Source organism: Monodelphis domestica, chromosome 1, assembly GCF_027887165.1.
Source record: "Monodelphis domestica isolate mMonDom1 chromosome 1, mMonDom1.pri, whole genome shotgun sequence".
In the NCBI taxonomy this organism is placed as follows: domain Eukaryota; kingdom Metazoa; phylum Chordata; class Mammalia; order Didelphimorphia; family Didelphidae; genus Monodelphis; species Monodelphis domestica.
In genome coordinates, this window is record NC_077227.1 from 164,371,152 (window position 1) to 164,397,538 (window position 26,387).

A 26,387-nucleotide genomic window follows, 5' to 3' on the forward strand; every position below is an offset into this window, starting at 1 on the left:
GAACTGCCAGGGACTTCTGGGGATTGAAGTCTGGGGTTCAAATCTCCATTTTTACATTACCCAGATCACATAGTTATTATGAGTCAGATGCAAGACTTGAACCCAAGTCCCCAAAACTTTCCCTTTATGCTACATTACTTCTCTGATTTTTAAAATGATGATGATGGTGATAATTATTCTTATTATAGTAGTAGTTTTAGTATCAGCAACATTAAAGTTTTATAAAATGCTTTACATATTCATTTGATTCTCACTAGAATCTTATAAGGTAGGTGCTATTATTATCCCCATTTTACTGAAGAGAAATCTGAAACTCAGAGAGGCAAATGACTTGCCACAGGTCACACAGCTTATAAAAATTTGAGGCTGGGATTTGAATGGTCTTCCTAGACTCCTAGTCCCTCCCTCACTCTATTCACTCTGCCATATGATTTTCTCCCTTTTTTCTTTTATTCCTCTCTCCCTCTTTCTCATGTCTCAGGAAGGGATTAGGCAAATTGTGACAAATTAGGCAACTGTTGAAAACCTAATATTTCTGACTCATTTTTTTCTCCTCCTTTAAAATTCCTCTCAATCCCTGAAAGAGCATGGAAATTGTACAGAATTATATTCATGAGAAGAGAATGGTGGAATAGGTATGGGGATAGCCTAGTTTCAATTCTGGCCTTTGACATATATTGCTTATATGCCCATGGTCAAAGTACTTACATTTTCAGTGCTTCGGGCAACTCTCTGAATTTAAATTGTATAAGAGATACCAATCTGCATAGGTAAAGAGCTGTCACTTAGTGGGACCTCCCTGTACACTGATCAAATCAACAATCCAGACTCCTTACCCCCCTCCAAAAAATATTATCTGGGCAACTTATTGAGTGAATAATCCATCAGAACTTGTTTCATCTAGAAGTGCTAAAGATAAATAGTGAGTTGGGTCTGGAATTGAGTAGTGGGAAGAAATGATGAAGCAGGATTGCATTTGGGAAATTGCACCAGTATATTTTCTTAATGATCTTGAACTGTTTGTTGTTGCAAAAAACCCCCAACAAAACAAAGCAAAACAAAACATCAACAACAACAACAAAAGCCCTGGCATTATCCTAGTTAAGCTATAAGGTTTTGAATCCTGGAACACAATGATCCAAGAAAAGCTAAAATTATAGACAGCTCAGAGTGCAATGGAAAGATATATGGTAGGCAGACATGGTTTGCAGTACACTCAGAAGATGACTGGCATTTAAAAAGTGGAATAAAATACATAATTAATGACCAAATGTTGGGGAGAGGAGGTGGGTTGGTCATGTAACAAGAACGAGAGAACAGATGGACAGTCCTTGAAGTCTAAAAAGAAGAGGAAGACCTCCAAAGCTGTTGGAGATTTTATAGGAAATCATGAGTAAGAGTTGCACAGGATGAGCACATATGGAAGGGTGGTGATCTGCATATTTGATGAAGGGAATAACCATACTGAGGAAATAATTTAAAGGACTAAATATTGTCTACATAGGCAGAATGGCTGGTGGATTGAGTGCTGGGCTCTACAGTTCAGATCTTGCCTCTGACACTAACTGGATGATACTGAGTAATCCACTTAACCCTTGAACCTCATGCCATTCTTTTCCATGAATAGAGTACTGGGGATGGAGTTAGGAAGATCTGAGTTCAAATCCAGATTCAGACTAATTTTATGACTGTAGGTAAGTCATTTACTCTGTCTGCCTCGGTTTTTCCAACAGGAAAACTGGGATCCTAATAGCACATACCTCTGCAGGGTTGTTGTAAGGATCATATTTGTAAAGTGTTTAGCACATAGTAGGTGCTTAATAAATGTTTGTTTCCTTGTTAAATTATATAGTCAAGTTCCTTGTGATTCTGCAGACCATGCCTTAGACTTAGCAATGACACCTGTTGGCACCATGAAGCATAGCTTTTTTGAGGAATAATACTTTGGCTTAAAAGGTTGTAGCATGGATAGAGCTCTAGGTCTGGAATCAAGAGTATCTGGGTTCAAATTTGATCTCAGTCACTTTTTGGCAGTCTGAACCTGGGCAAATCATTTAACTCCAATTGCCTATTCCTTGGCATTCTTCTGTTTTAGAACTGATGCTAAGACAGAAGATAATGGGTTTTTTTTTTTAAGGTGGTAGCAGAATTTATTATAAAAGGAAGGTATGATGAAGTTAATGGTACTCTAGGTGCTCCTAGTTACTATAGCCCCAAAGAGACAAGAGTATTATGATGAGTCAGAGTTGTCAGTCAAATGTTCTACTTGGTAACTTAAAGGTGGTTTAGAATTCTTCATTTCCTCTAATTCTGACCTAGGGAGAATTTAGCCAACTCCAGTATTCTTTAGGAATATTTTAGTTTTGTAATCTCAGTATTTTAACCCTGTGTGTGTGTGTGTGTGTGTGTGTGTGTGTGTGTGTTAAATAAAACCAATATCTTAATAATGGTAATTGGTCAAAACTGATGGATCTTGTCTGAGTTTTTCATCCATCTAAATCTCAATTTATGGAGAAGAGGAGGTCTGTTCATCACTTTCTTGAATCTTGATTTGAAATCTACTTTTCTCTCTTTGATGAAATATATAGAGTCCTAACTTCTTAATGGTTCTGACTCTAGGAGATGCCTGTTTTAGTTTGTTATTTCTTCTTGACAGAGGCCACAAGTTAGATAAATTCATTGTCATAATCAATGACAAGAAGCAGCATTAGAAAATGGGCCAGCTTTTGGAGTCAGAGATCTTAGGTACAAATCTCAGCTCCGTCGCCAACTAATTGCGTGACCCAGGACAAATCATTTGACCAATATTTGCTTCAGTTTCCTCATATGTAAAATGTAGGGGTTGGATTAGATGGTCCCTTCCACCTCTAAGCTTATGATTCTGTCATCCTAAGTAAGAAGTGGTTTCTAGTGCTCTGAGAAGCATATGAACATGAAGAAAGTGGCAGCTTTCTTTCATTTTCACATCAATGAACAATCACTTTTGAGCTTCTTCTGCTCTGCATAACAACGGGTGCTGATGAGTTAAAGACAAATCTCATGGGTTCATACTCATTGTAGGTGCCCACCAGCTTGAGAACCATGAACTGACCCCACATGATTCTCTTTAACGTGCTCTAATATCTTGCCAAAGTAGACTCCTCTCAGTCCCCTGAAGAACTCATCCCACCTTCCTCTGTCCAGGATGTCCTTTTCAGCTCTGCTGAAATTCTTCCCATCCTTCAAGACCCACAGATAATGCCTCTTCTTTTAGGACATTCCCCCCTCCCCCCAACTTCCTTCCCCATTCCCCCCAAACCAGACATATTTTTTCTCTATTTAGGATACATAAATCACTTTGTTCCTCTCCTAAACACTGGTCAGATTGCATGTGGCATCATGCTTATTTGTGTTCGTGTCTTCATTCAACAGACATTTATTAAACCCTGACCATGTGCCAGACACAAGGTGTCTGAGGATACAAAGACAAAGACAGACTCTTCTTGGCTGTCAAGGAGGCTGCATTCTCCTAGCTACCACCTTCTCCATCACTCTCTCCCCTAGGAGATTTTCTGCTTCTTGAGGACAGACTCTCCCATCTTATTCCTTTTTGCATCTAGCCTTGTGCAAGACACAGTTTAGTAAGTCTTTTGAATTTACTGACCCAGATACAAATGACCAACTCATCAGACTGAATTCTACCCTGGAAGGGAGCTGTTCCCCAAATCAGTCTCTATATTCAGAAGCCAGTGCTATTTATTGCATGTATTACTCATTATTTTGACTGTCCTGGATGGATTGGGTTGCAGATAGGCAATTGCGTTTAATAGGTTGATGCCAAATGGACAAGCCACTGAAAAAACAGAACTTAAACACAGAGACATCTGCTTCTGTTTCCCAAGTAACTGTGTAGCAACGTACAAAGCGCTTGGTGCTAAGGCACATGCTTCGTATTATTTGCTCGTTATACCCGAATACTATTTTCATGTGGCTGGTGATGAAAGAGGAAGGTCAGCTTCAGAAGGGGGAGTGTTTCCGATTATGCCGACCACATCCAAATATTTACATAATTCCATCATTTTGCCTTGGCCTGGCTTTACGTATTGTAGTGATGCCTTTGAGCTTTCTTTGCCAAATTGCATTCCATAAAGGTCTTCCTTGCTTGGACCTGGCTGTTCGGTGACTCTCCTGATGGGATGGAGGGAGCTGGGATGGAGGGAGTTCAGACATAAGCTCTGGCTCTCTCTGTTTCAAAGCTTGAAGCAAATGAAAAATGGCAAATGACTTGAGAGCCACTCCAATAAAAAAAAAGAAAGAAAAAAAGAAAAAGAAAATTTTCAGTTTTCTCACCTTGCCCTGCAATCTTCACTTTTCCTCCACTTTGTTATTTTTTAAAGAGTATTTTTGCACATGGTGCCTTCTGATCACTGTATGATGACCTTGTTTGGCAGAAGGGAGAAAGTTATTACGGTGGAAGTCTATATAGTTTGTATGTTTTTATTAACACTGAAATGGGCTCCAGGCCAGTGGCTCAGCATAGAGATGGAAAGGGAGGATGAGTTAGAAGTCATGGAATTTGAGAGTTTGAAGAATGAATGTCACATAGTTAATGCAATTCTTGGAAGTTCCAAAAGCAGCCACCTTCCGTTCCAAACTCATTTACAATCATGTTAGAAAAAGCCATATTGTTGTATTCAGGAAAAAATCATTTATGCCCATTGCTAAAGCAGCTGTTCCCTGATCTGGTTCAATCCTTTATCTCTGAGAGCACATTCTACATTAAGGGAACTGGTATGATAATGAAAGGATCCAGAGGTATTCACACAGCTGGAATTTTAAAGATAGTTTAAGCAACATCTGCCATTATCATTGTTATCATCAATGATAATGATTTATGTTTACAGTTGTGGTTTATTTAAACTTTGTAGAACATTTTCCTCAAAACAATCCTGAGGTACATAATATAAATTATTAACTTTCTTTTTTTCTTTTCTCTTTTTTCAAATAATGTTCAGAAACGAAGTGACTTCTCTAGAATCACACATCTAATAAACATCAGATCCAAAACTTGAACTTGGGTTTTCTGGCTTTAATATCAATCTTTCAGGGTAGAGCAAAGGATCATTGATTTAGAGATGAGAGGAATCTTAAAGGCCATTGAGTCTGACTCTTTCATTTTATAGATGATGAAACTAAGGTCCAGAGAGGTCATATGTTTTGCCCATGGTCACACAGAAAGTAAACTTCCATGAAGCTTTGGATCCAGATACTCTGACTTCAGATCTAGTGCTGTTTCTTTTTTTCCCACTTTATATTATGACCCCCTAAGCTCTAAACTCCCCAAGGAATAGGAAGATTAAGCAGAACTCCCAAAATGAGAATGTTACCAGTTTGTTGCTTTCTACCCCTCTCTGTGATTATACTCCTTTCTTTCTCCCTCTTGTCTGTTCTTCATGTCTCATCAGTTTTCTGTTATTTTATTCATTTGCATGAAGAATATTAAACCTATAAAATGTATCTGTTACTATTTCACGGATTCTGTCCATTTCTGCTCTCCCATCAAGGCAGGGTGGTAGAAAGAATACTAGATCTGGAGTAAGGGAGGATTATCTGAGTTCAGATCTTAGCTTTGAAGCCAGAGGGCTAGATTAGATAACATCTAAGGTCCCTTCCAGTTCCAAACACTATGCCAAGTTTTGAAAGTTTATTCCAGCCTTTAATCTTTTGAAAAATCAAACTCCCCTCTCCATCACTAGTATTAACATTGATGTGGGGGATAAGAATTAGAAACTGAAATGTGAACTTGAGCAGTAGCCCAAGTTGGACCATCACATTTTTTACTCTGTAAATACCATAGATTTAATTAGTCTTCCTATTTTGTTTCCAGATCCCCTACTAAGTTGAATTGTTCATGAATTGTTTTCTCTCAAAATGTTTTAGAAGAGTTGATTTTGGAGCTTATGTCTTACTAGGTAGCAGTCACAGAATGTTAGAGTAGGAAGAAATTGAGCAATCGTTGTTTCTAGCCTTCTCCTCAGATGAGGAAAATAAGGTACACTCCAGTGTTTTCATTTGCTCTCAGTTTCCTGAAGTTTTGCTCTCTAGGCTGAAACTCCAAGGTTTATTTATTGGAAAGTTTGCTTCTACGTATTGACTGTTATATGACTCAGACTAAAAATCAACTTTTTTTCCAATTTTCCCCCCAAACCAAACTTAAGAACTTCAAACTTTAGATGTGACTAGCATTCAATGAAGAACAGATGTTATGTTTAACTTGGTAAAGTAAATAAATTTTAAAAATTAGGAATCAGTGAAATATTACCTGATTTTACATTTGTATTGAATTGAAATATTTTGAAAATGCCTAATTCTATTCTTAGCATGCATTTTCTGGTAATAATATAGAATTATTAAATCATTTAATATTAAGGAGTGGGACTCTTCCCATATAACTCCAGGGAACTTACTTCCCTTCTTCCCCCTCTCAATCTTCACATATTTATCTAATAATTAGATTCTTAGGAAGCAAAATACGTAATTCTTTTCCTGTTAACTTTTGCACTTCCACACCGACCAAACTGTACTTCTACCCTAAAAAAACATTGATCTCTGAGGATCTGGATTCAAGTCCTGCCTCTGACAAATACTAGCTGTGCAACCTCAGGCAAAGTATCTAATGTTCATTGGCCTTAGCTTCTTCATATATAAAACAAAAAGGTTGAATTAGATAGTCTCAAGTCTTTCTTGATCTATTCTATTACCCTATTGACCAATAAATTCAACTTCCTCTTCTTTTTCTCAGGTACTTAGTCCCAAATCTTGCTATGCTGGACACCCCTTATCCCCAAGACCATAGCCACATCAGCATTTGTCTCTCTAGCTCCAAATACTTTTATCACCCTGCCCTTTCACCAAGTTTCTCCCACCTACCACTAACCTTGAATCACATCAAGGTCCCCTTCAGTTTAGAATCCTACAATCACATGATCTGTATGTTTTACTCCTGATTATAGAATACTTTTGTTAAAAGTCTCATAGTATACACACCCAGTTGTTCAAATTAAACTCTTATCTTACCACTTTCTGTTTTTATTAGAAAGTTAGCAAATTTCAGATATGCACATTGCATTTTCATATATATATATACTTATATATATGTTTAATATACATATGATATATAATATATGTATATACATATGTATGTGTGTACATTTCTACATCTGGAGGGGGGGACTGGACATGAAACTTCAGGTCTCCATTATGCACAACTTGCTTTTCTAAGTATATAATGAATTCAACCTGCAGCTTTCAATGCTGTCTTGTTTATCTGTTTCTTTTAGACCTTTCATCTGTTTTCTGAATTTTAAAAAATGTTTCAATAAACCTCTTTTCTTTCCTTTCTTTTCCACTCCCCCAACCCAAAAAGTGTGCATGACAGACTTTTAGGGTCACTTTGTGTAATTAACATTTCTTTATTAAATCTAGAATAATCAACAAAACAATTCATGCACAGATTTGTAGTTTGTTGATTTCTGAATTGTAAATGCTTGCACTGAAAATAACTATGGATTCTTATGTGCAAGCATGCTGATAGAGTTGGCTCCAGCACACTCTTCTCCTTGCCCTCTCCTCCAATCTTCCTTCTGGAAGAAGAAAAAAAGTAAAACAAAACACATGTAACTTCTTTTTTATTTTCCTTGTATTCATCTCCTTCTAGCTCATTTCCCACAGTGAATAAATCCCACTAGCTTCCTCCTTCTCTGTAATCTTCTAATTTTCCTTTCCCCTCTGGCACTCTCCTTTCTCTCTCCTTTCCCCATTTGACCTTGACTCTTTCCTAAAGTCTGAACTTGTTCACTCTAGGCTTTTGCTTTCTACAATGGTTTCTTACTACTTTCCTGACTTGTTCAGACTTTTCAGCCTTGAGTTTAAGGCTTGTCTTTAATTGAACACAGTTTATCTTTGCCCTATTGCTTAAAAAAAAAAACAACCCTTTATTTTCTGTTTTGAAATCAATTCTAAGTATTTGTTTCAAAGTAGAAGAAGCAGTAAGGGCTAGGCAAATGGGGTTACATGACTTACCCAGGACCACACTAGACCTCCCATCTCCAGGACTGGCTCTATCCATTGGGTCACTTAGCTATCCCTTATTATTATCTTTCATTACTTCCCAAGAACCTTCTAATTCTGCCCATTACCATTGCTCCCACCACACTCAGTTCTTAGAGGGTGTTTATAGATTGATTGATTGAGTCAAGCAGTAAGAGATGAATCAAAGTGCTTTGTGATTGTAAAGCATTATATAAGTACAGCTTATCATAATTGAGTCACTGATCTCATTCAATAAACACTTATTGAATGTCTACAATATGCAAGTCACTCTATTAGTAAGGAGCTATTGGTAGATCTCTTCATGAAACAGCTGGCTATTTGGACAGGATTAAGTCTCAGAAACATGTACAATGAAGACTGTCTTTGTCACTTCACAGAAAATCCCTTAATTGTCAAAGAAAAATGAAGTGATAAAAACTAGTTGATGGCAGGTCATTTTAGCAAATTGATATAGCAACTCTGTTCTCCCCCCTCCCCCTTCTTGATTTTTCTTTTGCTGTTGAATCTTGAATCGTGCGGTTCTATTTTCATTGGGGGAGGGAAAAGAAGATGTAGTTTAGCACAAATCGACTCTGAAAGGAGAATTCTTATTGAATGAATAGGGGAAGCATATTTTTCCCCCTAGGTACCTGACTCAATTTAGTCAGAGGAAACCAAATTAAAGAGGGATTCAATTCTAGGAAATATATTTTAGATAGTATAATTATAGATCTAATCTGAGTGCTCAACAACAATTCAGCAAGCTTTTACTAAGCACACAGTGTGTGCTAAGCAATAATGATATAAGGATAGTCAACTAACATTTATTAAATACCCACTATGTGCCAGAAAGTGTGCTAAGCACTGAGGATACAAGGAATAACAAGAAATAAAGTTGTTGCTCTCAGGCTTCTTCCTATTGAATGAAGGGAATAACATTTGAACAGCTGTGTGTAAACAGGGTATAGACAGGATAAAGTCTATGTCCTTAAGGAACTGGTCTGAAGGGAAGTAAGCATACAAATGATTGAGTTAAGATATCTATGAAGTAGTTTCAGTAGCTGAGGAGGGCACTAACAATTAGGGGAATCAGAACAGGATAAATGGCAGGTGGTGACATTTGAGCTGAGCTTTGAAGGGAGTGAAGTATTCCAGGAGCCAGAGGCGAGGAGAGAGAGCATGCCTGGGTTGGGAGGATAGCCTGTGAAAGGGAATGATGACAGGATAAGGAATATTACATATGGGAAACATCAAAGAGGACAGTTTGGCTGGAATGCTGAGGCAGTGGCTTAAGCACCAAAGTCAGGAAGATAGTCACATCAGAGTACTTGAATCAGAAAGACCTGCATTTGAATCTAGCCTCAGAAACTTATTAGCTGTGTGGCCCTGGGAAAGTCACTTACCTTCTGTTTGCCTCAGTTTGCTCATCTTTAAAATAGGGATAATAATATCTACCTCTCAACCCAGAGCTGTTGTGAGGATCAAATGAAATAATATTTATAAAGTACTTAGAATTTCTGGCACATAGTAAGCACTATATAATTGTTAGCTCGTATTATGAACTATGAGGGAAGTATGTAAAATATTGATTCAAAGATGGAAAGTAAGGGTTGTTTTGTTTTGTTTTTTAAACCTTTACCTTCTGTCTTAGAATCAATACTAGGTATTGGTTCCAAGGCAGAAGAGTGGTAAGGGGGAAGTCAATGGGAATTAAGTGACTTGTCCAGGATCATACAGGTAGGAAATGTCTGGGGTCAGATTTGAACCCAGGACTTCCCATCTCCAATCCTGGCTCTCTAGCTACTGAACAACCTAGTTGCTGCCTAGTGATTACCTTCAAGAGAATTCTAGTCAAATAGTAGCTTTGGCATCTAGAATATAGGGTTTAGAAAGTGAGTGAAAAGTAAGGAAATAGATATAAAGAGTGTAGATAGTTTTATTTTATTTTAGAATTGAGATGTGAAAAAGAAGAGGTGATAGGTGATATTTTAAGGGGATGGCAACATTAAGTGACATTTTTAAGGACGGAGGAGATCTGGACCTGTTTATAAGGAGCAGGAAAGGATTCAGTAATGAAAATAGGTTGAAAATGAAGAAGAGCGGGAATAATCAAAGCATCTTTATGCTTCAAGAGGAATTGGGAGAGCATAGAATCAATTACATAAGTAAGAGAGATTGCCTTTATTAAGTCGAAGGCAACCTCATTTGTGATTGGAGCAAAAAAGGAGGGATTGTAGGATGCTATTGAAGCAGGATTTCTGGATAAGGAAGAAGAACGAGTTTTGCCTGGACAGCCCAAATTTTCTTGGTAAACTATGAAACAAGAACCTTAATAGATAGAATCTACAAGTTGTTTTGGTGAGGGTCTTTTAAGAATACATTTTCGTTAAGCATTTTTAAACTGAAACCTTTTTTTGTTAATGGTATTTCAATGTATTTAGTTTCCTTGGTCATATTAATTTTATTTTCTGTCTTTTAAAACATTATTCTGAGAGGCGTCATCAGACTGCCAAAAGGATCCATGACATAAGAGAGTTAAAAACCTTTCTTTATACAATATAGCATCACTGCTCTAAGTGTTCAGAGAGATCTTTATAAAGTCTAAGAGAAGAGAATTATGATTTACAATAGGAAGGACCTTAGTGATCATCCAGCCAATCCCCTTACTTAACCAATGAAAAAACTGAAATTTGGAAACAGAAAAGTGAGTTGCCCAAGATCTCACAGTTAGTAAGCAGCGGAGATGGGATGTGCTTTTACAAAGATGTGATGCAAACTAACTCTTAAATATCCCTAGCAATTGGTTATGGGAGGAATGTGGAAAACTAAAAACACTGAATATACTAAAAACAAACCAACAAACAAAAAAATCAGTTTAATTTTAACCTTCCTATACCTTTTTTTCTTAACTATAGAAATCTTTTTTTCTTAACTATAGAAAATATGGAAATTAATTAATAAAATAGGCCTTGGTAGGCAAATCCACTAAAGGGAACATCAAGAAATAAAACTTTAGCAGAAAATTAAATACTTATACTCCATCTGCTGAAGTCTAGAAGAAGTATTTTCTCTACAGTTAGAGAAGGCAGTGGTACTAACCAGATGGCAGCATAGAGTGTTATGAAGAGGGAGTCATGGGAAAATGAACAGAAGGGACATTCATTTAAGTCAGGTGTTAGTGGTTGACAAACTTTGATAGTTCTTCAATCCAGTGACCAGACAATTACAGAGATTTTTTCAGAGCCAGATTGTCTTTTGGCATGATGGAAGCTGTAGAGTTAAGATTGCCTTTAAAAGAAGACATTGAGTAACTTAGACATTAAAGTTGTAGGGTCATAAATTCCAAATTGGAAGGGTCCTCAGAGGTCATCTAGTTCAACACTTTTGTTTTACAGACAGGGAAACTGAGGGTAAGAGAGGTTAATGGTCTTATTCATGATCACACAGATAGTAAGTGGCAAAACTAAGATTTGATTTCTAGTCTCATGATATCCAAGTTCAGCACTCAGCAGATCTTGTTTTGTAATTGGAAGAGTACTCCAGTAAATGGAGGAAGAATGGCCTGTGTCTTCCTGGATTGAGAGAATAAACATAAGGAAACAATAAAGGAGCCCTCATATTGAACCAGTTAGCACAAATATTGCAACCGGAACAAAGAAAAGCCCCAATGATAGTAAACACATACTGGGGTGGGGTTATGGGTTGGGGGTTGTCATCAAAGAAAGCCCAGTGCATGCCTAAGGAACATTATAGGGAGTTTCATGGACATAAGAGTCAGCATACCAAAAGAAGTAAGGGCCCAGGGAATCCTTAAACTGCCAGATTAAATGCATCCAGGCCTAGAAACATTAAGAAAAAGAGTTTGAGGAGAGAGGAAGAGGAAACAGACGCCTTAGAGCCTGACAAAGTTAAGTACTGTCAGGGTGTTCATTTTTTCCAACTGTGCATTTTATATAAGAAGAATTTTTTTTAAGCAAGGGATCCCACAGAAATTTAGAAAACATTGAAGTGAAGGCTTTCACCCCAAAGATATTTGCTTTAAAGGGAGGAAGAAAAAGAAGAGAAAAAGGAAAAACAATTGTAGCTCAGCAGAAGAATTTGCATTGTTTTTAAATCATAATTTGGGTTCTGGTGGCCCATGACCTTTAGAAATTAGCATCATGGGTAAAGAATATGACATAGAAACTCAGATTTCTATATAATTCTCCAGGAGGCTTGTAATTTCATAAATGTGAGTATTCCCTCTAGTGAGGCAAATTGCAAGCCCCTCCTCACCTTTTCATTCTATGAGACAGTTGCCTATATGTTCTTATAAATCCTCTATAGGCAGTCTACCTACCCAGTGTACTTGGAAGTGTCATTGTAACTTCTTTTAAACAAAATTTTAAATGTATTTATTTGTTTGTTACATTAAAATTTCCAGGTAACTCCTTCCCTCTCTCCAGCAGCAGAAATATTGTTTGAAGGATGATGTCTTCTTACAATTTGGAACTGTGCCCAAAGGGCTCTAAAAGACTGTCTGCCCTTTGATCCAGCCATAGCACTGCTGGGTTTGTACCCCAAAGAGATAATAAGGAAAAAGACTTGTACAAGAATATTCATAGCTGCACTCTTTGTGGTGGCCAAAAATTGGAAAATGAAGGGATGCCCATCAATTGGGGAATGGCTGAACAAATTGTGGTATATGTTGGTGGTGGAATACTATTGTGCTAAAAGGAATAATAAAGTGGAGGAATTCCATGGAGAGTGGAACAACCTCCAGGAATTGATGCAGAGTGAAAGGAACAGAACCAGGAGAACATTGTACACAGAGACTGATACACTGTGGTACAATCAAATGTAATGGACTTTTCTACTAGCAGCAATGCAGAGACCCAGAACAATTCTGAGGGACTTATGAGAAAGAACACTATCCACATCCGGAGGAAGAACTGTGGGAAAAGAAACACAGAAGAAAAACATGTGACTGATCACATGGTTTGATGGGAATATGATTGGGCATCTAGACTCTAAATGATCACTCTATTGCAAATATTAATAATATGGAAATAGGTTTTAATCAACGACACATGTAAAACCCAATGGAATTGCTCATTGGCTATGGGAGGGGGACTGGGAGGAGGGAAGGGAAAGAACATGAATCATGTAACCATGTAAAAATATTCTAAATTAATTAAAATTTTTCAAATTAAAAAATATTATGTCCTCTTGACATTAAATAGATACCAGTTGGGAGATAAGAGTTTGCATTTTTATAAAATGTTAAGAGTTAAAAAGCATTTTACATATATTATCACATTTAATCCTTATAATAACTCTGTGAGGTAGGCAGTACAGGGATTATCTCCATTTTTATGGGTAGAGATAGAACTGGGGCAGGGAGGTAGCACAGTGCATAGAATACTGGGTCTAGAATCAGGAAGGCTCATCTTCATGAATTCAAATCTGACCCCAGATGCTTACTTAGCTGTGGGACCCTGGACAAATCACTTTACCCTGCCTGCCTCAGTTTCCTCATCTGTAAAATGAGCTGGAAGAAAATATGGCAAACCACTCCAACATCTTTGACAAGAAAACCCCAGATGGGGCCACAAAGGGCCAGTCACAGATGAAATGACTGAATAACAACAAGAAATAGAAGCAACTTGAAATTGTACAATCAGGGAAGTTAGAATGGAATTGAGATCATCTGATCCATTAGTGTCAAATGCAAATAGAAATGAAAATTACTAAACTATACCTAAAGATACCTATGAGTCACATATTGGCTTAGTATTAAAATGTAATTTTTTCTGTTTTATTGTATTTCTATTTATTAACTGAAATATCCCCAATTATATTCAATTTGATTTGGATTTAGGATTGTTACTGGGGCATATGGGCAGTGTTCCTCTGGTCTAATATACTTCTTCATTTCACATGGAAAAAAAACTGAGGCCCCAAAAGGCTAAGTAATTTGCTTTTAAGTGTCAAAGCTGGGTTATTCTTTTTGTAAAGACCTTGTAATAATAACAATAATAACTAACCGTGTAGTACTTAAAGGTTTGCAAAATATTTTACATGTAATGTCTTATTGATTCTTTACAGCAGAACTGTGAGGTAGGTACAATAAATAGCCTCATTTTATTTTTTAAACCCTTTTTAAAACCCTTACCTTCTTTCTTAGAGCCAATATAATACTGTGCTGGGTCACACAGCAAAGAAGTGTCTGAAGTTAGATTTGATCCTAGGACCTCCCTTCTCTGTTCTTGGCTCTCAATCCACCAAGCCACTTAACTGCCTCCCAATAGCCTCCCATTTACAAAGGGACCATTAAAGAGGTTAAGGGAATAGTCCAGAGTTATACAGGTAGCAAGAATCTCATGTCTTCTTGAATCCAGGCACTCTTGGGGCAGCTGGGTGGCTCAGTGTTTAGAGAATGAGATGGGTGTTGGATTCAAATGTGATTTCAGACACTTCCTAGCTGTGTGATCCTGGGCAAGTCACTTAACTGCCATTACCTAATCTTTATCACTCTTCTGCCTTGGAACCAATACTGATTATCAATTCTAAGACAGAAGGTGAGGGATTAAAAAAACAAAAAACAAATCAGGCACTCTATCATATCACCTGGGTTTACCAACAATTCAGATAACAGAAGCCCTGTCTTTTTATTTTAAAATATATTTTATCACATATCATATTGTATATTTTATTTTATTTAAAATATCTAGAATTTATATATTTATATTTTATTATATTTTTATGATATGTTTATTTTTTAAAGCATGTATTTGGATGTGTTTGTTTGCGAGGGGGGCAGGGTGGAGAGCATATTTACTTTTATTTCCGCTATGAGTTTGGAGCTCTGCTTCTACTATGTCAATTCAGAAAATGTTTTTAGATAAATGTTTTAGAAAATGTTTTAGATAAAATCTAGCTAAGATTTTCTAGGCAGAATAATGAAGTCTACTTCCCTGGAATAATTGAATAGTTCCTAAAGAAATAAACTTGATATGGACACATTATAAGAAATATACCGAAAACAATTGAGTCTATCAATGCTGAAAAAGCAGTGCATTTTTTTTTTTGGCCAGGGGACCTCCAAAGCAAGAGAAGCTATATTGGCAGCTTAAAACTTTCTCTTGCTTATCCAAGGGCTTGCAAAAGATCCTAATGGATGCTAACAAAGTCTTTGTTTAAGATAACTGAATGATGGAGACATGGAGGTTTAGATTCTGTTTATGTTTTTAGGGTCCAAACACAGGAATTTACATCTCAAGCCTTTGAACCATTACAAACATTCAGGGATGAACAATGAGGACTAGTGGAAACTTGAATGCCCTGTGGTGATTGAATGCAAAGTCAAATTAAGCTGTCCTTGTGTATGTGCCTCCGAAGGAACAGAGATCCAAGCAAGGTCCATTCTGTGGGTATCTGCACAGAGGACATTCTCCCAGCCAGCTGGAGAGCCCATCTTCAGAGGATTATACTTTTTATTCATCTAGACATACAACTTATTCAAAGCCTGGCTTATATTTAAATTTCATCATTTGGAGAGAGTTTCAGTATGTCAGCTGAGGGGAATAATAACATACTCAGACCATGTCTGGGTTTTCTGAAAGTTTTTCCAAAATAAAGAGGATAAGGGATGAGACCAGAGGCTTAACGATTCCATTTTGTTACATAACACAGTAATAGCAGAATTTTTAGCCATTACTAACTACTTTCACCACTGGCCTCCATGTGAGGTCCTCTAAACTTTTACAATATTCTGGATGCATTCTGAGCTTCAGTCGTAGGAAAGAACCCTAGAACTATCTCTTAAAAGTATAAAGCAAAAAGAAAAGGGAAAAAAATTGAAAATGTTCCAGCCCTGGGATACCAACCCACAGTGAGAGGAAGCCAAAATATCTATAGAAAAGGTTTTTAGTGAAAATAGAGCAAGATTGGATAAACTATTAGCTAGCTGCCTCTCTGCACAACTGAATTAAATCTATTGGTTCAACTTCAACAAGACCCAGTAAGTCTATATAATGCTAAAGATCTGTTGGAAGAGTTAGCAAAACATTACACTACTGTACACTTCTCAGGCCATCCCCAGGGCACCAGACTGGACAAATTCCTAGGCTCACACTTGGAAAGTGTGAAAGTATGGCCAAGGAAAGGATCAAAGGTGGGAAACTACCTGGAAAAGGGAAAGGAAACTAGGAAAATGTCATTGGACCTCTTAAGAAAAACATGAAGCAGGTAAAAATTGATTTTGGGGGAGATTTTTATAAAATATTCCAAAAAGTTCTCAAAGATCATTTATTGGCACTATTCAGTGTAATTTTAGGAGATGATGAAATTCCCAAATCATGGACAAAGACATGGAGCATTGTCTTGCCCAAACCTGATGATGACTGCCAGTTGACTCCCCCCAACCCCAACAAAATCAAAACCCAACCCAATAAAACCCCTGGGTTTTAGAGACCTAATTGCTCCAAAATAAGACATAGGCTTATTGAGCCCCATATCCAATTCTATTCCATAAACTTTTCTTGAGTACCTACTAAGGATGACTAAGATAATTGGAGAATATTTGCATCCTGCCCCAAATAGATTTATCATGGACAGGCATTTGGCAAAGAACACAGGGAAAACTGAAAACTGTATGCATTACTGTGAAATGGACAATTCATCCATGCCATCACTAACGTTCAAGACTGCAAAAGCTTTTGATTGTCTGGAAAGATTTCTCTGGAAAATATTACAAATGTATACAATTTGGGGAAAACTACTTCTGGGAAGTTTAAACTGTACAGAAACAACTAGAAACACACAGAAGTGTGTAATCCTAGCTTCTTGAGAGAGGCAAGGTAGTATGGTGAATAGAAAGGAGGACTTGTCCCACAGGCAAGGGTTCAAATCCTACCTCTGACTGTGTGACTGTAAATAAGTCTTTTAACCATTCTAAACCTCAGGTTCCTTATCTGTAAAGTGGGAATGATGTCATAGAGGAAGCAGAACAGCAACAGAGAATGGGAAGGTACATGTGAATAGCATCAAATACACTATTCACATTCATTCTAGTAGTATATCTCAGGATAATGGGGTTATCTTGAGAGTCAAATGTATAGATAATGTTTATTAAGTGCCTGGCAAATTTGAAAGCCCCATAGGTAAAGGGCAATTACCATTATCCTTGAACTTTGCAATCAAGCTAAGAAAAAGATAGTCACTCCCCTCTTTCTTCAGCCTACCACTTGCCCTTTTTCCTTTATTAGGAGAGCCATTAGCAATTCCCAGGAAAAAATCATCCTAATTTTAAAACACAAACATTGCTAATGTTTCACACATTATGAGCCTATTGCTAGAGGATGTTCCATTATGTTTTTCAAGCTCATTACAAGGAATAAAATGTCTTACAGATATTCATTTACCAGCAAGTATTGGACTTCATGTTTTCCTCCCATTCAAATAGAATTACCACAGAGTAGCTCCAATAAAATGCTTGTACTTTTATAGTATCTTACAATTTACAAAGCACTTTCCTCCCTGTAATCCAGTTGGAAAGAGTTTGCCAGTTCCATGACTTTCTCATTTTGCAAGTGAGGAAAGTAGTTGCAGAGAAACCAGATGACTTGTCAGGGGCCACAAAGCGCTGGGACAGGATTCCGGTCTGCTCACTCCAAGATGAGTACTTTGTCCTGAATCCCAAATTGTGTGTCCATTTAGCAATGTAAGTAGCTAGGTAACAGACTTTATTAAATTCTTACTTTGTGTCAGACACTATGCTTAAGTGCTAATGATACAAATAAAAGCAAAAGGAAAAGGCAATCTCTGACCTCACGTTTGTATTTTAATCACCAAAGAAAAGAAATAAATAGGAGCCAGAAGGGAAGGGGCTGGTAACAGATACCAGCGTGAGATCCCCATAATGGTAAAATCTTGGAGAGATAAGATCAACAAGTTTGGATAATCTTGGCCAATCCCAAAATGGAGTCCCTAAAAGGAACTCTTCAATGGGAGAAGGGAGCCAGTGTCGTAGAGTGATATTGTAGGGTGAGAAGGACCCAGGTGATTGGGGGAATTTCAGGATGGAACAGCTGAGTCTTAATGACAATGTCCTTGGAGTAAGAAACATAGCCAGGAAGGGAATGAAGAAGCCTGGCCAGCTGGGTCCTGTCCCCAAAGTGGAGGATCTGAAAGGAATTTACCAATGGGAGAAGGACTGGCATAGCAGGATATTATAGGGTCAGAAGGCTTTTAGGACTGTGATAAATATAAAAGGCAAATGTCTCACCAAGATTATTGAGAATAAATTTCCCCTCTTTAGTCTTTCATATGATCAAGGACAGGTACAAGAAATTATTTTGGAGAAGTTTATAAAACACATTATATCAATCATGTCAAATAAGAAGGCTGATAATGATTCACATCATTAAGATGCTCTAAATATTTCTTTTTCAGTCGTCTTCATGTTCTATACTAACTAGCTAGAAAAAAAAGAGATAATTCAAAAATGAAAGACAAGTACTATAGAAAGACAGTGAAGGTAGAGGTGGGAATTCCATATCTCAGGCTTTGCCATGGTGTTATGTTGCCTAACATTTGTGAGCTATATGAAGCATAATCTGTTCCTTTCTACCTTTCCAGTCTTCTTAGACTTCTTAGACTTTGCTGCCCTCCATGTACTCTGTGATTCAAAGATACTGGCCTCCTTGATGTCCCCACAACAAGACAATTGTGCCCCTAACTGTGCATTTTCACTGGCTGTCTCCCTTCTCTGGAATTCTTTCCTCCTTCCTCCTACTTTCTTTCTTTTGAGATTGCCTCCAATTTACACCCACACCCACATACAGACACACACACATACATATGAGATACATTAAATTACATAATTACATATAGATATTTTAGATATTCAATCCATGTTATGTATTAACACATGTAATTTACACAAATGCATATTATGTATGATGGGATATAAAATATGGAAATTATACAATTATAATATACACATATAGCATATACACCATAAATAAGTTGCATGTACATGTACTTATTTATAATATACATATTTATAGCCAAATAGAATTTATATACTTAAATTACATATTGAATTATGTAAAACATGTAAATAACATGTATATGTAGATTAGAGGCAATCTCCAATACAAAGATATATATCTATACTTTGTGTATACATAGTTGTTTGCATGTTGTGTGTGTATATATGTATACACATATATGTATATATATATGATTGCTTTCAATTTACACAAACATATATGTCAATTGGAAGTAATCTCCACTATAAAGATATCTAGCTATGTCTGTCTGTCTATCTTTCTATCTGTCTATGTATGTCTGTTTATCATCTATCTATCTATATCTTGTGTGTACACAGTTGTCTGCATATTATATCCTCCATCAGAATGTGAGCTTTTTGAAGTCAGGGTTTTCCCCCCCTTCTTTGCATTCACAGTGCTTTGCACAGTGCCTGACACATAGTAAGCACTTAAATGCTTGTCAATGTCTTAAAAATACTTAAAGGAGATGATATATTTATCCATATAGTCATGGAAATTCAGTATACTGGTAATTTCTGCACAGAAGAAACAGTACAATAGCAGAAGATGGGAAAGCATCTTTGGATAGCATCAAACCATTCCTCACATTCATGCCAAATGTGTGGGACAGATGGAGAAATGACTTAACATCAAAAAGGTCAATGGCTTTGACATTCCTAGAACAGCAGTACTTTGAACTAGGCAGGAAGCCACAGGCTCAAGAATTTGGAAGACTGGAATTATAGAATCACAGACTAATTTGTTTTATTAACTTAATCAAGTAATTAGAAATGATAGAATGCCTATTAGGAAGACATGGTGGAGATTTGAATACTCTGGCTTGAATAATTAATACTGGAAACCTTCATCGTCACATTAGATCATCTATGCCATTGAGGGTTCTATGGCAATTCAAGAAATTGAACACGGATGGGGTGAGAGCCCCCAAATTATAAATTCTAAGTCATGGGCATTTCTGTATGGGACAATAATGCCTAAAGTTCCACATTAGGAATAAAATATTCTGTTACATGTCTGGTCCCCTATCTATCTAATTCATAGGGTATAATAAAAATCATGCTGGTCTGAAGAGAGAGGAGACTTGAGTTCTAGTCCTGGTTCTACCATTGGCTAGTACAATATTAAGATTATTTTCTGAAAGGAAAACAGCACATATAGGAAAAGTTATTGGGATGGTGACTGATACCGTGGGAGAGAAGGTGCCATGAATTGACACACTCCATCTAGGAGGAGAAGCAGGAGGAGATGAAGAAGAGAGGGAGGAGGAAGACCTCTTTCATTGTGTTATGGGGTTCAATGCCTTTTCCCCAATATTTCTTGTCAGTTACAACATTTTCAATGACCAGTCAGGTCTGTAGTTGACCATCCTAAAATGAAATTTCTTTACTCCAGAACTCACACACATGCATTTCAGGAAAACCTTGCTATTTGAAAACAATTAACAGCTAAAAAAAATGTGAAATTATATCACTCAAATAACCAAGTTAATACCTAGAATAAAATGCATCTCATTACCAACATTAACTGCACTTGATACACAATATTTCACACATTAACTATACCAAAACTTTGGGAAGAAAAATTAGACCTTAAAGTTAAGAATTTCTGGACCTCCCTTTGCCTCCTGCTGGATATTCACGTATCCAGATCGCCAGCTCCAGTCTCGCCTCTTCACCTTTTGGGAGGATATTTGCTAACCTTTAAATCACAAGTATTTGAAATTATTAGCGAAGTCTCCACCTAAGAAGTAACATTAGACATACAATATAAGCAAAACCCCACAGAAAATTTTGAGAAGAAATACAGAACTTAAGTTCTTAAACTCCTATGAGAAGCTTTTTCACAATCATTACAACCATTTAAACCTCAAGCCAAAGCATTAATTGATGACAGAACTGTCGTGGGGTTCAGATGTGTACCCCTGGGGTTTGGGAAGAATACCTTTTGTAGGAATGCAAGACTCCAAAGCTTAGCTTAAAGACAAAAAGAGAAATTTATTAATTTAGAAAGTAATGTTGAGAGTGGCCAGGAGGATAGCAAGGTGGAACAGCAAGATGGGGAGCAGTTCCTTGGGAGGACAGCATGAATGGAAAGGCTGTTCCCCCAGATGACATCAGTCCTGGGGATTTTATACTTTTTACAACAGAGTGTTAGTCACCCAGGCATTTGGCGAGGTGGGGTGATCATCTGCCTGGGGACATAAAGATTCCTTAATTTTAGGGAACAAACAGATGTCTGATAGGATTGAGGTATGGCCTTGAGGTGCCTCTTCCTGTCCATCTTAAATCTAGAGGACAATCAAAGGAAGATAGTCATCTCAGGACCCTAGGGGGGTCATTGGGTGTTTTTAGGTTCAGAGTCATGAGGATGGAAGGGAGCAAGAGAGTTTCCCTGATAAAAGTTCGCCTGAGTTTCTGGGGGTACAGTGCCCATGTCAATTGCATCCATAGCACCTAGCACATAGTATTCATTTGTGATCTCATCAGTTCCAGGAGTTCCTCATATAGGCCCTACCTCTGCTAAAAAAAAAAAAAAAACAAAAAACTGGACTCAGACTAGCAGATAAATTTTTAAACAATTTCCAAAACTATAAGTTTATTACCTGTTTTATCTTTGAAGAGTCATTTAACTTTCATGTGCCTCAGTTTCCTTATCTGTAAAATATCCATAATTCTATCCTACATATTTACTGGCAAACAGTATAAATGAAATGATACGAGTTAGAGAGAAATGTTCTAGTCATTTGGGAGAGACATCCTCTTAACTCACTAACCACTTTGTGTAACTACCTCACAAATTCAATTCATGCCCAAATCAAGACATCACTCTGTGATGTCATCTATCCTCTTTGAAAGAAAAGATGAACAGCAGCAGTCATATATTTCTGTGTGCTAGAATCTCTGAGCCCTGGAAAGCAGACTACATTATATATTTTGTTTTTCCTATTTCAGTTAAATTACCATGAAAAACCATTTAAAAGGGATTTTTTGGAATGTCAAATGTTATTTATTTCAATTTTCTTTTCTTCTTATGCTGTGACTATCTCTCAACATAAGAAGAATGTTGTGCTTCGTGTCTAAAAATGTTACCACTGACCTATTAAGAGGAGGGCAAATGCATTGAATTGTTTTTCCACTAGTGCCATTGGATATATTTAGGCCAACTGCTCCACACACTAACTTGTCTGAATATGACCAAAGAGGACACATTGGCAAGATGGTGAGGGGACATAGTCTATAGCAGTGAAGGCAAATCTATGGGGCCAAAGTCATTCCATGGAGGGTAGAGTGGGCACAACACTTGGTTTGGGGGATAATAAGGGGGTGGAGCCCGGCATTCTATCTCTAACAGGTTCACCATCATTGGTCTATAGCTATGGAATGATAAAAATAATACATTTTGTTGATATGGTGCTTTATGTTTTAAAACAATCCTTTCCTATACTTTTTTCTCAATAGTTGTCATGACAGTTCTATTTAGTAGGCAGGACAGATATTCAGTGATAGGCAAGGAAACAGATTCATAAAGATTTTATGATTTACTAAAGCTCATATGGTTAAGAATTGGTAGTGCTGATAATAAATAGATTTTGATTTTTGGACCAGTTATATCCATTAGCTCATGTAAGAATTAATCAATATACATTTTACTTATCTCTTCTTATATGTCAGGCACTATACTAAGCCCTAAAGATAGGTCAAAAGACAAAAAAAATGCCCCTACCTATAAGGATCTCACATTCTAATGGGTTCAACCCCATAAAATAATGATGTATGCATGAGATCAATAGATAGTAAACAGAAGTTAATATGAGAGAGAAGGCACTGGCAGTTTCCATGAACTTGAGAATTCTTTAATCCACTGAACTAATTCAACCACAAATATACAGAAGGAATGTCAGAAAGATGGGAAAAGGGGTATGAATTATGTTTTTTAAAAATTGACCGCTGAGGCAAATTTTTTCTTTATTTTTGAAGATGAGAAAATTTAGTTCAAGAGATGGAGCAGCACTGGTCACTTAGTCAGGAAAATCTGAGTTAGCTCTTTGACCCCAGAGCAAGTAATTTAAATTCTCAGTCTCAGTTACCTCATCTATGAAGTGAAGATACAAAAAGCACCAATCAAAGGACTATTTCTGAGGCTCAAATGCAGGGGTCCCCAAACTTTTTACACAGGGGGTCAGTTCACTGTCCCTCTGACCATTGGAGGGCTGGACTATAAAAAACAAACAAACTATGAACAAATCCTTAAGAATACTGCACATATCTTATTTTAAAGTAAAAAAACAAAACAAAACAAAATGGGAACAAATACAATATTTAAAATAAAGAACAAGTAAATTTAAATCAACAAACTGACAACATAATAGCCCCTAAAATCAGGGCCGTTATGTTGTGCATCTAGGGGAGTATGGGGGCCATTGTACTACCGTGTTTCCCTGAAAATAAAACATTGTCTTATAGTAATTTGATTCCCCCCAAACAGGGGATGCCTCATAAAACACCCAGTGGCAGTGGTGGGCTTCTTACAGTAGAGGCCTACCACTGATGTCACAGGCCAGATCACTGCTATCCGATGCCTGTATACAGTACTGGAGGTGGTGCTGAGACTGTGACACTGTATACTGCATTCTGGGACAGCAGAGGCTGCAGCACTGGCTGTGATGGGCCTGTCACACCTTGCACAGGCCCATCACCACCACCACTACCACTATACTGGGCAGCAGTATACACAGTGCAGAATCCCCTCCCCCAGATCACCGCTCACCATGCTGACGTCTTCCATTGTGCAGCCACATAATTCTTTGCTCGGCGCCTCGTTCTCATTCAGTTACTCTCAGAACAAGGTGCCACGCAAAGGATTATGTCACCGGAAGTAGTCCTATACATGAGTGCCACCCTGCTTTGTGGAGCTGCCACATAAAGTACTGTAGGAGCACAGGATGCATCTGTGCTCCTCTCACTGACCACCAAAGAAAGAGGTGCCCCTTCCAGAAGTGTGGTGGGGGCCAGATAAATGGCCTCAGGGGGTAGCATGTGGCCTACAGGCTGTGGTTTGGGGACCCCTGCTCAAATGAAATAATATATAAACAATATTTTGCAAATCTTTAAGTGTTATTTAAATGCTGTTGCTGCTGCTACTACTACTACTACTACTACTACTACTATGGAGTATGTCAACCCATAGTACCTTTTCTTCCATGGCATGTCACCATCCCAATAACTTTTTCTTGTGTGTGCCATTTTCCTTTTAAGTTCATTTATGGAACAGACTGTCTTTGCTTGTGTATTTGTATTCCTAATACTTAGCATAATGCTTGGGCATAATGTATGCTCAATCCTCTTCCCTCCCTTCCTTCCTCCCTCCCTCCCTCCCTCCCTTCCTTCCTTCCTTCCTTCCTCCCTTCCTCCCTTCCTCCCTCCTTTCCTTCGTTCCTTCCTTCCTCCCTTCCTCCCTCCTTTCCTTCGTTCCTTCCTTCCTCCCTTCCTCCCTCCTTTCCTTCGTTCCTTCCTTCGTTCCTTCGTTCCTTCCTTCCTTCCTTCCTTCCTTCCTTCCTTCCTTCCTTCCTTCCTTCCTTCCTTCCTTCCTTCCTCCCCCCACCTCCAAAACCTTTCCCTTCTGTCTTAGTATCAATTAAAACCCTTATCTTCTGTCTTAGTATCAGTTCTAAGAAAAATGTGCAGCAAGGGATGAGGCAATCGTGATTAAGTTACTTGACCAGGTTCACACAGCTAGGAAGTGTCTGAAGCCAGATTTGAGCTCAGGTCTTCCTAACTCAATTCATTCATTCGTTTTTTTTAAAGTCTTACCTCTCATCTTAGTATTAATACTGTGTATTGGTTCCAAGGCAGAAGAACAACAATGGACAGGCAACTGGGGCTAAGTAACCTGCCCAGGTTTACATGGCTAGAAAGGATCTGAGGTAGATTTGAACCTAGGAACTCCTGACCTGGCTCTCAGTGCACTGAGCCACCTAGCTGTCTCTTTGATTGATTCATTCATTCTTAAAATGATTGACTAGGAAATTTGTGGGAGAGAGGTTAGATTTGTTCTGCTTGATCCCAGAGAATAGAATTGGGAACAGTGGGTGAGAGTTGCAGATAAGTTTGATGGAAAGAGAGCCCCTTTCCTTCTCTCAATTAGTACCATCCCATGGTGGAATGAATAGGTTTTCCAGTTACTGGGGCTCTTCGAACACAGGCTCAATGATCATGTATCACTTACTTTGTAGAAGTGGTTTTTCTCTTTTCAGGAAGGGTTTGAACTTGAAGGCATCTGAGGTCCCTTCTAAAATTCTAAGATTATTTTGACTAATTATATGACTTGTTTCCTAAAGGTTCCCTAGAGTGTTGCTGGGCTCTCTGAGTCATCCTGCCTCTTCCTTCCTTTTTTTTTTAATCTTCATTTACTTAACATTATTTACAAATCTTTCATATTGGCCATCATTCCACCAATGAAATGTAATCCAAATGAGATGACCTTTTAAAACCCAGCCCTGGGACTTTAGGTGGAGGAGACTCAATGCCTCTCAGAGAAAGTCAGTCTGGGCTCCAGGAGACCTCAGTTCAAGGCTTGGCTCCATCCCTCATTTGCTTTGTGATCTTGAGTTGTCATTCTTTCTCAGTTTTGTTATTATTTTTTTGAAATGCAAAATAGGCTTTATAATCCCAATACTTTCTTATGATGGAAGACTAAATTCATTTAAACAGTTCAACTCAAGGACAACCCAGGAGCAGACTTTCAATTCCTTGGTAAAATAATGCCCTGTAAATTCACAAAAGTAGGTTAATTAAATGAATCTTTCTAAACTCTGGTTAACAAAAAAGTAAAATTACAATCTTTGGACCAATGCAAAATATGGGTTTAGCTTCAGAGATATAATCATACCAACTCACCTTTATTTGGGTAATAATGATAATAGCTAACATTCATGTAGCATTGTAAGGCTTGCTCACTACTTTATATATGTTATATTGTCTGATCCCTACAACAGTATTATTACAAATGAGGAAATCTGGACAAAATCATTTAAGTGACTTGCCCAGAGTTATGCAATAGGAACTTGCTTGAGTTAGAACACAGGTCTTACCTTAAGTTACCATAAGGTTTGCAAAGTATTCTTCCCATGATAATCCTGTGATTAAAGCAATAGAAATATTAGGGCCTTTTTTTACAGAGAAGAAATTGCAATTGGGGAGGAGAAATTGATTTGATTCTAGGTACAAAGCTAAAATTTTAACTCCAAATATGGTCTTCATT

At 37.6% G+C, this 26,387-nt stretch overlaps 1 protein-coding gene across 1 annotated transcript in view; it reads left to right on the forward strand.

Moving 5' to 3' along the window:
• Positions 1–26,387, forward strand: part of THSD4 (thrombospondin type 1 domain containing 4) — a 995,684-nt gene that overhangs the window by 144,790 nt on the left and 824,507 nt on the right. The gene's annotated exons all lie outside the window — the stretch shown is intronic.